General features: G+C 44.8%; 1 long non-coding RNA gene across 2 annotated transcripts; it reads left to right on the top strand.

The window, feature by feature from the left end:
• The first annotated feature begins 2,071 nt into the window (after positions 1-2,071).
• Positions 2,072-13,599, top strand: LOC119518232. 2 transcript variants are annotated; one of them, XR_005213683.1, is made up of 5 exons: positions 2,072-2,205; positions 8,695-8,870; positions 9,364-9,466; positions 11,895-12,046; positions 12,985-13,599. It is a non-coding gene; the product is annotated as an uncharacterized LOC119518232 (long non-coding RNA). The 2 variants fall into 2 exon arrangements; XR_005213684.1 differs by lacking the exons at positions 2,072-2,205; positions 8,695-8,870 and adding an exon at positions 3,741-3,812.
• Positions 13,600-13,836: the final 237 nt, after the last annotated feature.

The raw sequence follows: 13,836 nt of genomic DNA, 5'->3' as shown, positions 1-13,836 counted from the left end.
TTACTTTTATTTATTTTTTATTCTTTGGAGTAATGAAAATGTTCAAAAATTGATTGTGGTGATGAATGCACAACTATATGATGATGCTGTGAACAATTGGTTGTACACTTTGGATGACTGTATGGTATGTGAATATATCTTAATAAAATTTGCATTAAAAAAGTACAGTTTCAGTAAAGTGATAGGGATGGAAGGACAGTCAAATGGTTTGTGTATGTGTGTGTGTTCATATCCTGAGTGAATAATGAACACTGATTTCTTAATTCTCCTGCCTGGTTGGGAGGTGGTGGTATCTGAAGCAGGGGGAAGGTTGACCCTGCTGTTAGGCAGAGGTTGAAGAAGGGAGCCTCTTTTCTGATGCTAAGGGAAATACCAAAAGCAGGAACTAAGAGTCAATCGGGAAGCTGGGTTCTTAGAGAGGGGTGTTAGAATTAGCTGCTAGGCCTGAAGGGCCAGATGCAGGTATTGAAAGTTGACGGTAAAGAAAGAGCCAGAGAGACAGAGAACCAGCAATATGCCCAAGGAATAGAGAAGGGCCCAGGAGCAAGAAGGAGAGAGTCTGTAACAGAAGGACTTAGTGTCTATGTCCATAGCTGCCATTGAGCATTTGCCACAACATGACTGGTGGGAGTAGGGTGGCTTCATGACATTGCAACTTGTGCTGTCTCACAGGGGTCTGCATTTAGAGAGCCCTGTGACTGGTGGAACATTCTGTTGCTACCATCTTGAAATTCTTAATAATTTTATTTTTGAATTTGTGTTTTATATGTAAAGTTTAATGGGGCAATGGAGCATGCATGTGAGCAGAAGAGATACATGAAATTTGCATGCTGTCCATTCCTTACCACTCCATTTGCATATAATGATGCTCCATGAACACAGAATTCTGGTGGAATCACAACGTGAGGGAGTTCTGAGAGACTCAAGCAAGTACAAGTATGCGTATTACATCATCTACTGCGTAATCTGGGGTGCTGATAGCCCCAAGAGGCTACACTTTCTTTCCATTTGAACCAGAGCTTGCTTTAAATGCAGAAAGAAGGCAACAGCATCCTAGGAAACACTCAAGACCAAAGAATCGTATCATATCCTTTATGACTTGTGTCACTTCCCTATCTTAACCAACCACTTGTGCTGAAAATGATGATATAGAAGAAAAGGGAAAAATAGAACAATCTATAGTTCCTTTTCCTTTCAGTCTTTCCTTACTCATCAGTAAGCTGAAGATAAAGAGTGTTTATAGAATGCGAATATATCAAGAAGTGAAATAAAAACCATTGAGTTAGTTTTGTGCATTTCTACTGCCCTTGTAAGAACAAATTACATATGCACGTACAAGCTACAAAATACAAATTGTGCAATTTCAATGATTCCACATAAATGCTCTTATGTATTTAAAACTGAATCTAAAACTGACATTACAAATATAAAGAAGAATGGTAAAATTTATGTTAATTAAATTTTTAAAGTTTTCTTTACTTACAATACATTAAATAGCTTAAAAAAATACCTTGACAACTTGAAAGAGAGTCTTTGGAAGAAAGAAAAATATGTTATATTTTCATACCTTTAATGGCACTTTTCCCCCTATTCTTTTTGGAATGAAGGATCCTGCATTTTCAGTTTGCACTGGGCCCTGCAAATTATGTAGCAGCCCTGGCTGTGTTTGTATTAACGGGGTCAAAAGAAAGTCCAAGGACCACAAGGAGTAGCAACAAACTGATGAACAGGTGTTTTGGTCATCATACACACACACAGACACACACTCACACATTCACTCACATTGGTGACAGTGGCCATGGGTAAGGAGTTAAGAAAATGATGATTCCCAGGAAACTATAGTCTTTTCTCTAACAGCTCTTGAACACCCACCCCATTCAACATTTCTCCTTTTGTTAATAAAACATCAGTTATTCCATTTTTTTTAGCACACTTTCCTCCTGTTCTTCCTTCTGGCTGGAATGTTCTTGCCAGCTGCCTGGTTTTAAGTACTGGCCCTTAAGTGGGCAAGCCTATGGGGAAGGAGGAGCACGGACTTTCAGAAGGGACCTCACCCCAGCTGCCTGCTGCCTGTGCTGCTTCCTGTAGATGACTGCTTCTCCTGCCCTTGTTCTTCTGGCCTGGCTTCTCTGTTACCCGTGAAAGTTTCAGATATTGGCGAGCCCTCTGACTCTGGTTCCTGTTTTCAGCTCCCTCCTCAGCCTGGTAACTCTTGGTTCCCCATCTTGGCTTGCCCCACTGCTCCGCTGTGACCTCTAGCTTCACTCCTGTGCTGTCAGCATATTGCCCACAAAGCTCTCTGTCTCTCCCTGAGGTTTGTATTATGGCCCTTCTCCCATCTTCACACCCACTTCTACAAGAGTAGACCAGATGGGACCTCCAGAAGCCTTCCCTGATCTGCTAATAGAAACCTGATTGTACTCATGCCTCCCTCATGAGATACTTACCAAAACCAGTTTCGTGTATTGGAAAGAAGATAGAATAAAACATACTTGGGGTTAATCTTGGCTTAATAACTGTGGTTTTGGACCAGTGAGTAAATCTCTCTGTGCCTCAGTCTCCCTGGATACATGGACTGGATTCTGATACCTATGTCATAGGATTGTTGTGAGGCTTATAAGAAATATCACAGGCAAAGCATCTAGCATGCTGTTTGGCATTCCCTAGTGCTCAAGAAAATCTTCTCCCACTACTGTGGTTGGCTCCATGCCATCTCCATGCCTTTATTTCCTGCAGCACCTAGAACCACACCTTGTGTTTGGCAGGTGATCAATGCCTGTGGGCTGAATTAAATTAAAAATTCTCTTTATGTCATTGTTCCTTCCTTTCCCTAATTGTAATCTCCTCTTAAAAGCACCATCACTAAGCTGTTTATCAGCTTTACTCCATGTTACTACTGATTGTAACCCCCAAATGAAGTTACTATGCTGTTTTTTCTTATTAAAAATATACATGCTCAATATAAAAATATAAAGACAAGCAAAGAGAGCATAAGTCCTATAATCCTACCCCCACCCCCAGAGATACCTAGTGTTAACACCTTTCCACTAGATTTTCAAGTCAAATGCAGTTAATAAATATTCATTTGCTTGTGAGTTGAACAGAAAAAGTAAGCAAACCTGTGATCTGTGGCTGTGAAAATAACCGCTGGTCTCTTCTTAGACCCAGTGGAGTGGGAGTTTTGCTGGCAATGCTTTTTAACTTTCTGGTGCCATAATCTTTCTTTTATCCAAATAGGAAAAATGGTGTGTTTATTATGTGGTGATAATAATCACCCCTCAGCATAGCATATGGTCTTCATTGGGGTAAGTGTTGATTAAGGCTCTATTTCACACCAGGCACTGACTAGAGGATAAAAGGGCACAGTCATTGCTTTCAGTGGGTTTTCAGTCTTTTGGGGCACACACAAGTAAATAGGTGGCTGTAATTCCACATGATAAATGCCATGAAGAGGGCTCCACAGGATGCTGAAGAACACTGAAGGGGGCCCCAAATTCAACTGTGAAGGACTCTCAGGTATCTATGTTGAAACTTGAAGGACAGGTAATTTAATTTGACTGTGGAAATGAAAGATAGAGGGGGAAAATATTCCTGGAAGAGGGAAGAACATGTGAAATGTCTCAGAGGAGAGACTGCATGCACACTCATGCCTGCGTGGTATATTTGGGGAAGTACAAGTGCATTGTGGGTGGAGCCTAGAGTTTGAGGGGCCAAGTATAGGGAGATGAGAACATGAAGGGCCTTGAATACCATGTTCATGAGTTTGAACTTTATCCTGATGGTTGGCGGAATCACTGAATTATTTGAAGAAGGTGAGTGCCACTATCTGATTTGCATTGTAGAAAGAATGTGCTGGAAGCGGTGTGTGAAGAATACATTGTAAGGTAGTGAGGCTGAAGGCCGGGAGGCCAGTCAGGAGACTGTTTCAGACATTTGGGCAAAGAAATGGGAGTGGTAGCTTGAATGAGGGGAGTTTTTAATGGTAGGGAAAAGAAGGTGATGGAATGGAGGAGTAATTGACAGGATGGGCACTGATTGGACTTAGGAAGTCAGGGGGAGAAAGAAAGAGAGAGAGGGAGAGAGAAAGGGAGAGAGAGATATCAAAAACCACTTCTAGGCTTCTAGTTTGTACATTCTCTGGGCTGAAGATGAAGATGATGCTGAGGGACCTGCGCTGTATCTAGTAAGCAGCTGGATATATGGGTCCAATGCTCTGGAGACATATTTGAGCTAGAGATACAAACTCAGGATTTATTCATGTACTGAGGCAAAATGAAGTTTGGGGAATAAAAAAACAACAGGATACCTAGAGATATCAGTAATGAGAAGAGGGTCTGGGATACACTGACATTTAATGGCGAACAGAGGATGATGACAAAGGATTGCTGTAGACAGAGCAATGTTTGGATGCTAAGGGAAGAAAATTGTTTAGGTACACAGGGAAGGATCACCAACTGGGCAGAATAAAACAATTACATTAAATAATCATTAAAATGTATTAACTGGGTTTATAATGGGGTCACTGATGGTCACAGTGAAGCAATTTCATTGGAGTGATGGGGTGGAAGCCAGATTGTGGTGGGTTGACGAGCAGAAGTGGGAGGTGAGGATGTGAAGGTAACAAATATAGACTTTTCATGAGGTTTGATTTCAAAGGGGAGAAAAGAAATAGGGTGGTAGCTAAAGTGGGACCAATGGTTGGGGGAGGACTTTATTTATTTTGTTAAGATGGGAGTTGCCTAAGCAGGTTTAAATGCTGGAGGGAAAGAAGTAGAGAAAGAGAGAGAGAAGGCAGAAGGTAATTATTCCAAAATACTTTCATATATATCGATTTATTTAGACTTCAGTCCACTTAGGAATGCTTTTTTTTTTTTTTTTTCCCTTTCCCATTTTCAGGTGGGGAAACTAAATGAAACCCAGAAAGGTGATGTGAATTCTCTAAGATTCCATGTAGGAAAATGAGAGAGACAAGGCTAGACTCTGGGGCTCCACCAGACAGTAAAGCCTAGGGAAGAAAGACATATTTCCATCTGTAAAATGCCCTGAGTTCAGAGAAGATTCGAGATACTGTAACTGCTGTGCCCCCAACTGCCCTGCCCTTGATTGGGAGGGGGAGCCAATCTTGTAGCTCTTATCAGACTCTATTGAGCTGAAGCCTTAATGAGCAGCAGCAATCTGTTATTTTTGTCTTGTTTGCCTTGCAAGTTGCTCTTTTAATTCACATCAAGAGAGGGAGAAGGAGATGAATATTAAAAGCATACATCCAGGGACAGAGGCAGGCAGGGAGACAGGGAGCTCCTCAGTATGCAGGGACAGAAGCAGGGTTTTGACACAAAGCAGAATTCATTGCTCTGGAGTCTGCTCTACTTTCTGACAAGCCTGCCCTTGGGGAGTGTTGTTAGAACAGTCTAGAACTATAGACTGTTCTACTAGTGGGGGGCGAGAGGGTGTTTCTGGAACTGTCTGTACTGTGGGCTTGGCTCAGCCTAGAATGACAGCAGAAGGAAGGAAACTATATCTGAGCATTCTCTGAACCTCGGGGTGAGAAGGATAAGGAGGGCAGCGGGGAGAGGAGGAAGGGCACTGGGAACCATCAGTCCAATGCTCACTCGGCTGGCAGAGAGAAGGGTTTGCTGCCTAATGAGATTTGAAAAATATTTACAAGGTAACTTCAAAGCCACTGGTTAGGAAATTGGGTAAGAAGCACAAGGAAAGGAGAGATATAACAGATTAAGAGAGGGAAAGTGATTAGCAGGGAGGGGAGGGAAGGCGGTTTGCTTGAGTTCTCCCAATCTTTCCCTGGGGCCACCTCAACATTTCCCTTCTTTCTATAACCTTTGATGAGGCCATAGAAGCCTCTCCCCTCATTTTGGGCACCTGAGCCTACCTTCCTTTGGTCCCAAGTCAGACACATCCTACTGCCTAGGATACTGTCTTCAAATACCCTACCCACTTGCTACTTTCATTTTCTCTAATAGTTTACCAACCCTTTATTTCCACCACAATACAAAACAAAACACCAAAGAGTTACATGCAAGTGGCCCTGGGGTAACAACACATTACTTAAATTTTGACCTAAGTGTAAATTACTGTCTTCAAAGCAAGTTTTGATGAGGGACGGGCCAAAAGAGCAGGCCAAGTCTCAGACCCCTCTGACTTCTCTCAGGGTAACAGATCCCCCCCACATCACCTCTCCGAGGAGCTAAGGACTCAAGACCAGCACCTCATGTGTTTTTGTCAACAAACTCCACATCCACATGAACTCTTCATACAGTTGTCTTCTCAGCACCTTGCCAGGGAAGCTCTTATCTGAAGGTCTCTCCCATTTTGAGTCGAACCCAATGTATAGACAGGTCCTTCTCAGTTTAGCTGGAGACAGGGGCCATCTTTAGAAGACCCTTTTCACTGATGGGTTATTTGTGACAGCCTGGCATTTTGGCTGTGACTCCAAGACATAGCCAAGAGAGGACTCTTCCTGCTTCTCTAGGGCTCCTGTGGTAACAGCAGAATTGGTAGCTGAGAATGTAGGGCACCCTGTTGTACTGCCCCAGGGGGTTGTTGCACCTGGTCCAGATTCCTGGCAAAACCAGTACCCTCTCTTTCCAGAACCTTCTTCCTAAATGCCCTTTGTCAATAGCCCTTATACCATATTAGGTCTAGAGCAGGTTTAATGTCTCAGAAATAACAACAACAAATAGTTATTGTGGGTTTGTCCTAAGTATCTTAAACATAGTATCTCAGTTGACCCTTACAGCATTTTGTAAGGTACATATTCCATTTTAGAGATGAGGAGATGGAAGTTCCCAAAGGTTAGACAACATTCTCAGTGTCACATCATTTATAGATGGCACAGTCAGGATTTGAATCCACATCTCTCTAACTCCAGAGCTTGAATCCTTAACAAAGCACTACTTCATCAAGTTCTTCCAATGCTTCCCCTAATTATTCTCTACACATCTCCTACCTCTCTTGTCCTCTTTCCAACCTGACTGACAAACATAGAACAAGAGCTATTGTTGTTTCATCTTCCCAGGATCTTGGAATAACTTTCATAGGTTGAGAAGAGGGGTGGGGTAAGGAAAGATGGCTAAAGTTGCTGTAGCCTCCTTTCTTAGCCCACACAGTTCTTTCCAAGTATTTTATTCAGCTGCTGCCACTTCCTAGAGTGACACCTTTCATGATGGCTTCTACTTTTGAGCCCAGAACAGTCTGTCTTTAAAAGGTAACAGAGAGTTAGCCTCAAAATACTTATTCTGTAGATCCTTACATAAGCATGTTTGGGACCTTTTAAAAGGAGAGTTATGACTCCCAGCAAGAGTCTGACCCTCTTCCCCTCCCTTTTCCTTCCAAGGACAATTGACTCAGCTCAGTTAGCTCAGCTTTGGCTCATCTACCCCACTGGGGCCAGAAGGGCTGTTCATAAGTGTGAACTCCACTTATCCTGATTCTGTTCCCCTTTTTGGCTTGCTGTTCTCTTTTTGGGGGTATCACTGCTGGGCATGGATAGCAGGGTGGGGAAGGGGAAGTCTCGGTCATTGGTCCCTGGATTTTCCAGAGTCAGGACTGGTCTGGCCAAGTTCAGAAGCACAAGAAGAATCAGAGACATTGAAAAAAATCTGTGTTCAGGCTAAAGGGCCAACAGGGCCAGACTTGCAATCGGTATGGTAATAGCCCTGAGAGATGTTCTTGCCAGGAGGCCACAACCTGTATGAGGAGGGTCAGTCAATTCTGAAATCAAGGCTGGGGCTGTGGGAGCCAAGTCCTCAATTCCTGTCAACTGGAGGCTGCCTGGATGCCATGATGTACATCCATGAGGGCAGGATTGGCTCAGGGCCAAGTTCTTCCCCACCCCCCTACCTGTCTGCCTCAGCTCTACATTACCCATTTTCATCACTGCCATAAGGAATAGAAATACCCAACCACTTGATCATTTTCCATCTTACCACCTGGATCATCTCCAAAAATAGCAGAGAATGATACTGAGTGGGGTGGGGTGGGCAGAGCCAGGTAAATGTTTTCAGGCTGCTGAGGACTTTGGCCCCTGGGGAGTGATGCTCCTGTCCCCTGCCCTTCCCCGCTCCCTTTCAGAGGACGAGCCCAGGTCTGCTCTGGACTATTCTGCATCTTCCCTTTCCCAAGGATCAGAGCCTTGCCAATGTTTTGATGCTCTTCCTTGTCTCCACACTTATGCACCATGACCTGGGATCCCTTGTTAGGACCTTGCAGCCCTCCTTCCAGCTGCCCTTAGTTCCCCTTTCTCCTTTGTCAAGCTCTGCTCTTACGTAATTTCATTTTGTAGTTGTGGGCTGCAGAAATGATGAAATGGGCCCCCTCTTTGGTGGGAGGGAAAGAGGAGAGAAGATGCTGGCTGGGCAAAAGGATGTTCTTGGACCCAACAAGGGGCTAGTGGCTGGGATGGGGGAGGGAGGTCAGGAGCCACTTTCAAAGAGTAAGAGGGCAAGCATTCCAGCAGGATGGAATTGGGTCCAGAGGGATGCAGAGCTGTTGGCATTTGAAGGTGGGAGGTGGGCTTGGTGCTGTCACCAGGGGAAGGAGCTGGAGTTCCCTGCAGGGTGGATTGGGGGGCATTGAGTATCCAGGAGGACACTTTGGGAGCTAAGCAGACATTGGTGATGACAACCAAAACTTCCTACCTTCTGTGTACTTAAAAAAAAAAAATCTTTTCCATTGGAGAGAAATGCTGCTTCCACACTCACTGAGCATCTCCTCTGAGCCTGGGTGCTAGGGGTTCAGATGTAAATGGGACACAGCCTCTGCCCTCAAGTTGCTCAGAGTACAATGGAAGAAACAAGACATGAGGACAAATCAAATGGTGAATGAGGCTGAGTGATTGCCATGTGAATAAATAGGTAACTCTCCTCTCCTCTGGGATCTGGGAGGGCTTCTGGGGGAGGTCACTGTGGGGCTGGGTCTCAAAGGATGTTTATTGGCTTGAACTGAGGATGACAGGTGATAGGTGGGAGCAGGGGTCCGGTCTGGGTGTAGGAGCCTGTCTCAACATGGCTATTTTTCCCTTTTCTGGCTTTAGGTAGGAGAGTTCCTGAGTGGCTAGAACAGTTCTCAAGTAGGGGGGTGGGAAGAAAAGCAGGAAATGTAAGGAGAACTCTTCCTAGATTCATCATTTAAAGGAGAACAAACAATAACAGAGAAGTCTTAAAATCTGACTCCTCCATTTCATGCTCATGAGGGGTGTCAGTTTGGACATGCCCTCTCCCCCTCTCCTGTCCTCTCCCCCTTTCCCACCCTCTTCAATGGTTTGTCCCTGTTTCTTCCACCTCCTTCTGAGAGGGAATGAAGAGGAGTCACCTATCTCTTTCTGTACACCCACTCTGTTCCCAGCAGCCTGGGGACACCGAGAGCCCTGGACTGCGGCATCTACAAGAGCCACGTGCAATCCCAACTCAGCCAGGCTGGGGAGCCTGGGGATGTCCACGTGAACCCACAGGTGAGGGAGTGCAGGTGTGCACACAGCCTGCCTGATCCCCTGCGGCTTTTTGCCCAGCGACTGTGTACAGCTCCGTAGTCCCCATTCCCCTGTACTCTCTCCTCCCTAAAACTCTCCCTGTATTCTTCCATCTTGCCCACATTCCGTTTTCTTTCCATGCTCACCTCTTAACTCCTTGCAAGCTCCTTTCTAACCTAGCTCCCCCATCTTGCCAAGATGCATCAGGATACAATAATAAAGACAGTAAGCTTTGGAATCAGGCTGGCTTCAAATCAAGGCTCAGCTGTGTGATTTGAGGCAAGTTACTCATGTGGCAGAGCATTGGCATCCTCAACTTCTTAACCCTTGGCATTGCTGTAAGGATTAAAAATAGCTCTCCTTCATGATTGGTCTTAGCATTATTCATCTACCAACCATTTGCTGCTCCCCAAACCTTCCTTGCTTCCCATTCCCTGACTGACCCAGGGGTCAAGCTGGGAAGAGAGGGTGAGGTCCAGGGATAGCTATATTCAAGTATCCCCTACTTCAAGGCAGACTAAATGCTGGGGAATGCACTGGAGAATGGTAGGAGAGGAATCTCCCAGGACAAAAAAAGCCCCCCTTTCTTAAGGATTTACCAGAGACCAGGCATTACGGCAAATGTTTTGCATGCATCCTCAATTAACTCTTAAACAATCCTATAAGGCAGAAGTTATTCTTTCCTTTTTATCAGAGAAGCACTTTGGAGATGGCAATGAACATTCCCAGATGCAAACAAAGAATAAGTGCAAAGCCAGCTCTTTCATTCAAGTGTCTGTTTGTTTGCTTGTGTGTTTGTTTTTGTCTACAAATCAGAGGCAAGAGATGTTTGGAACTAAGAGAAGAAAGATTGGCCCCATTCCCTCCCTGCCCTGCTCCCTTGCAGTCCTCACTGGGGTTGACTTTCTACCTCTGTTTCCACTGGGTTCTCAGCATCTGACCAGGGCCCATCAGAACATTGGTATGCCCACTGCCAGGCCCTTGGTTCCTACACAAGGGTCTTAAGAGGGAAGGGTAAAGGGAATAGGGGGGAAAGGAGAACCTGTAAGAATCAGTGCAAGAATATGGGACCCAAGAATTACTCAGAAGGAGGCAGAAGGCCAACAAAATGGTGGAGCAGCAGGCCAGAGTGCTTGCACAAGAGCATTTTGCTGCAAGTAATTAGCAGGGTGCACACAGCTGAGCACACATAAAGCTAACCAAGAGTATAATTTTCTAGAGTTAGAATAATTGGTCAAGAGGCAAGAGAAGAGTAGAAATGGGGAAATTAAAGGAAATGCCCTATTCCCAACCCACAAGATGACCAACTTGCAGGTGCCAGCAACCTGGAGTCACTTGGAGGCACTGGCTAAGGGGCCATGCATTCCCTGATTATCTGAAACAAACAAAAACAGGACAATCCAGCCATTTCCATGGCCAACCCTCCCTGGAGATCTGCATCTGTCTCTTGGCATCCAGATTTCTGAGAAGGAAGACATTCTGTCATCGTACATTCTCTCTGGCTGGGCCAGCACTGGGAAATTCCACAGGGAGGAAAAGGAGAGGACCAAGGTGTTCACATTTTTAAGACCTGATTCAGGATTGGGAATGATAGTAGAGATCATGCTTTGTTGACAGCCACCTGAAATTAGCCCCCAGCCAGGCCTCTCTGTTCTCCTGGAGATAGTGGGTATGCTGCGGAAGCTGGTGCCCAAGTTGGAGGGTGTCAGAGGGCTGCTGAGCCAGGAGGAGAATTAATTACTGAAGGCCCAGTGGGGATGGATGGCCAGGGGAGGGAGGCAACATCATGGTCATAAAGAGTCAGCTCATACCTAGGCAGGCAAGGGAGCACATCAGAACTGAAGGGCAGGGCTAGGTCTGAATCAGATGTCTGAAGAGTGCAGAGGCAAAACAGTGAGGGGCTGGGACAAGGTGCAAATAGGGTCTAGTTGTCCAGGAAGTCAGAGTCTGAGCAAGATTCTGAACATCCGAGGAGTTCCTCTCTTGGATGCCCCCACAGCTGCTGTCTTCTTCAATGTGGATTTGATTGTTCTCTGAGAAGAAAATCTGCCTTAGAAGGAGGCTCCATGTTACCCTTCAGAGGCCCCTAGGGACTTCTTGGGCAGAATAAGGAAAGCCCAACCCTGAGGGGGCACTGGTGGCCAGTCTGCCAGGGGGGGCGCTGCTTAAGGAGGACTGACCAGGCTAAGGCTCAGACACACCTCCAGCAGGGCCTCCGCCGCATCTCTTCCAGGTGAGGCCTAGTTTTACCTTACCTGCAGGAGACTCCTCTTGGGTAAGGTGCCACTATTCTGAGGGAGCCAAGCCAAATGGAGAAGGCAATGGGCCTCTTTCATCTGGAATGTTCCTAGTCCTTGATGCAACGAGTCACTGATTCTGACCCAGATCCCTTTTCTCTCTGGTTCTGCAGGAAGCCTGAGTGCACCGTCCGGGTTGGGCTTTCCTTATTCTGCCCAGGGAGCGTCTAAGGGCTTCTGAAGGGTGACATGGAGCCTCTTTCTAAGACAGATTTTCTTCCCAGAGAACAATCATATCCACAGTGAAGAAAACAGGAGCTGTGAGGTCAGTTAAGAGGGGAACTAATTATCTAAGTCCTTTTTGGTTCTGAAGATTGTAATCATTTTTAAAGGTCAGTCCAACTCTGCAGCCATCAGTCAGTCCTCCTCCCCCAATTTTTATTGATAATCACATTTCCCTCCTTCTGGCTCCAGGAGGCCACTAAACTCTCAGAACATCCTTTTCAGGCTCAGCACCTAACAGTGACATGGAGTCAGAGTGATGGCCAAGTGAGCCCCAGAGCAGTGCTACTGCTTTCCAGGCTGTAATGTGCTTACAAATCACCTGGGGATCTGGAGTGGGGTCTGAGGTTCTGCATTTCTGATAAGCTCCTTGGCCAGGGGTTGGCATATTTTTTTCTATAAAGGGTGAAACAGCAAATATTTTTGGCTTTGCGGGCCATTTAGTCTTTGTCACATAAACTGAACTCTGCCATGGTAGTGCAAAAACAGCCCTAGACAGTAGCTAAACAAATGGGAGTAGTTGTGTTCCAATAAAACTTTATTTACAAAAATAGGCAGTGGCTGTGGCAGGCTAGATTTGTCCCGTGGACCATAGTTCCCCGGCCCCTGTGCTAGGTGAGGGGACGCTGCTGGTCTTGGACCGCATGCTGGGTAGTGAGGCATTAGGGGGTTCAGCCAATCTGAGGGTTTTTAGGCTTCTCTGAAGAGGATTCTGGAGGAGCCATTTCCCTGCCAGAGTACCACAGGCAATTGCAGAGAGTGGTCCTCTCTGGGTGAGAGGAAACCAGTCTTACTTATTTTTATCACAAAGCACCTGGGGAGACACAAGAAAGATGGAAAGTTCAACCTAGAAATTTTTCAGTGGCATTTTCGTTTTCACTTCAGTCAGGGAGAGCTCCTCCTTGAGGCTGATTTGTTATGTTAAATGACCCGAAAGATCTTGACCTGCTTTGCTAATTTTTTATCTTGACCATTTCCCAGAATTAGGAGGAGAAGGAAGGATGCCAAGATCAGTGCCTACGGGGGTCTAGAACCTGGATTGCAAACCGTCTCCTGAACCCAGAGACACTGGCCCCCACATCCCGCAGACTTCCTCCCTGCTGCCTGCTTGCCCTAAACTGACCATCGGGAGGGAGTTAATCCACGACTTCTCATTCTTTCCAGGCAGAAGTAGACTCAACACAGAAAAACAGGGCAATAAGGCTGATATTTAATGCTGTTTACCAATTCAGTGTTATGATTAAGAGTTCAAGTTTTAGAGACCATGAAGCCTAAATTTCAATCCTCTCCATGCCACTTACTGATTGTGTGGGCAACTTATTCAAGCCAATTAATTGTATTACTACAAAAGTAGCATCTGTTAAAATGAAAAAAATGAAAAATTACAGAAATGTTTAACGTAAGAAGTAAAAGATTCCCTAACTAAAATTTCTATTTACACCCCAGGATAACCATGGTTGAGGACTTGTTGTGTAATCTTCCGGTATTTTTTTCAATGAATATATTAAAATTAAAAAAATATTTTTCTCAAATCATCATATACTATTATTATTGTTGATATTATAATATCATTATTCAGCATTCTTTTTTCTCTTACTATATCCTATACATCTTTCTATGTCAGTAGAGAAAGATATCTTTCTTTTTAACTTTTGCATAGTGTATTAATGTTCCATAATTTAATCAATTTAGGTCATTTGCTTAACCTCACTAAGCCTTATTTTCTTCATGGTTTTAATGAGGATAATAGTACTGATTTCGTGGGGTTGTCATGAGATTAAATGGGTTTTTATTTGGGAAAGATTGAATACAGTGCCCACCACATTCTTAAAA

The sequence above is a fragment of the Choloepus didactylus genome, chromosome 2, assembly GCF_015220235.1.
Source record: "Choloepus didactylus isolate mChoDid1 chromosome 2, mChoDid1.pri, whole genome shotgun sequence".
In the NCBI taxonomy this organism is placed as follows: domain Eukaryota; kingdom Metazoa; phylum Chordata; class Mammalia; order Pilosa; family Megalonychidae; genus Choloepus; species Choloepus didactylus.
Note: the sequence above shows the minus strand (reverse complement) of the source record. Positions and strands in the feature narration are given on the sequence as shown.